Source organism: Elaeis guineensis, chromosome 7 (genome assembly GCF_000442705.2).
Source record: "Elaeis guineensis isolate ETL-2024a chromosome 7, EG11, whole genome shotgun sequence".
Lineage (NCBI taxonomy): Eukaryota > Viridiplantae > Streptophyta > Magnoliopsida > Arecales > Arecaceae > Elaeis > Elaeis guineensis.
This window is the reverse complement of record NC_025999.2, coordinates 65,965,277-65,967,110: the sequence shown is the minus strand read 5'-3', so window position 1 is coordinate 65,967,110 and position 1,834 is coordinate 65,965,277. Positions and strand designations below refer to the sequence as shown.

Genomic DNA, 1,834 nt, shown 5'->3' with positions numbered 1-1,834 from the left:
CAAAAATTTGGCATAAGCGGAGACCTGTTTGATTGCGTCTAGAAGGAGAAGATTAATTTAGACTTGCTTAAACAATTCCAACATCTCGTCGAGTCTTCCTCCCTTCTTATCTGTAGGAAAAAGGGCTTTCAGGGCATCCGAAAATGGGACTTTAGGCAAATAAGATGATTCCGGTGTAGTTGGTTCATTCTCTATTTTAAGGTCCTCCTTGTTCTTGGGTGATTTGGCTTCGGTTAGAGGTTTAGGGTCGGTCTCATTGGTTTTACTAGTGTGTTCAATTACCTTCCCACTTCTCAGAGTCATGATTGATTTGGCGTGTTCAGAAAAAGCTTCTAGGGTATTAGAGCTCTCAATCACAAATTGCCCTCTTGGGTTGCTCTCGGGTTGGCTAGGTAATTTTTCTCCTTTCCTCCTACTGAATGCAGTCGCTAGTTGACCTATTTGGATCTCTAGCTTAGCAATGGATTGTGTGTGGGAGTTAAGGGTCTGAGTGTTGACTTCTAATCATTCTAGTACTTTCAGAACTTTTTTCTCAAAAGCTGAGCTGTGACCAGTAGTAGACGGTTGAGGAGCATTTTGAAATTGATGGTATGGTCCATGCCTATATGTTGGGTCTTGATATTGAGGTCGATGTGTGGCAGGACCAACCACTGGTTGTGGTCTCCAGGAAAAATTTGGATGGTTTCTCTAGCTGGGGTTATAAGTGTTCGAATATGGATCGTTTCCTGATCTGCGAGCTTATTGGACTTGAGCTTGCTGAACCTGCTCATGCACAAACTCAGAAAATTAAGGTGCGGCTGGGCATTCACTAACAAAATGGTTCGGACTTGCACACAATGCACAAACTTCTTGGATTGGGTTAGGTGGAATCGGGGATTGTCCAGTATTTAGAAGACGGTCTAATTTTTGGGACAGTTCATCTACCTTACTGTGGATATCCATGACATTTCTAATCTGATAAATTTCACTTCTTTTTATTGAAGCATGGGTTGTTCTCTAGAGGTGGCAGACATATGATGTAGAAAATTCTCACTAAGTATTTCAAAGAGCTGCCAGGCTTCATCCTCACTCTTTAGCATGAATGTCCCACCATATGATGCATCAACCATTTATCGGTGTTTCTCCGATAGACCATCATAAAAACACTGACAAAATTGCCATTTAGGGACAGCATGGTGTGGACATTTACGAATGAGGTCCCTTAACATTTCCCATGTCTCATGAAAAAGTTCACCCTCCAATTGGGAAAAACTAGTGATAGCTTTTCTAATTTGATTTATTTTTTCAATTGGAAAGTATTTCTTGAGAAATTTTCTCTGAAGATGTTTCCAAGTTGAAATGGTTATAGAGTCTAAGGAGTTTAACCAATGCTTGGCTTTGTCCTTAAGTGAGAAAGGGAACAGTTTCAACCTAAGGGCATCATCGAAGAAGTTTTGGATTTTTACTATGGAACAAATTTCAAAAAATTCATCCAAGTGTTTGTATGGGTCCTCGTTACTAAGTCCATAGAATGATGACAACATTTGAATAATGCTAGACTTAATCTCATATTGGGTAGCTTTTATTGGAGGTGCTTGAATGCATGGAGAGTAGGTATACGAGGATAGAGTGAAATATTCTCTCAATGATCGTGGAGGATTAGCCTCACCAGGTGTAGCCATGTTTCTAACTCGGATAGTCCTAAAAGTCTTTTCTAATTCTTCATCTAATGGTTGCAAGTCGGGTTTTAGTGATCGTCGACCTAACATGCAACTAAAAGGTCTATGTAGGACTATCCTAGTCTGTTAAGGATTATTTTTTTTTTATTAAGAGGAGAAGAGAAGAGAAAAAAGAG

The 1,834-nt window shown here is 39.8% G+C and overlaps 1 non-coding gene across 1 annotated transcript; it reads left to right on the top strand.

The window, feature by feature from the left end:
- Positions 1–1,167: 1,167 nt before the first annotated feature.
- LOC140859522 (small nucleolar RNA R71) lies at positions 1,168–1,273 on the top strand. The gene has a single exon (XR_012143059.1). It is a non-coding gene; the product is annotated as a small nucleolar RNA R71 (small nucleolar RNA).
- Positions 1,274–1,834: the final 561 nt, after the last annotated feature.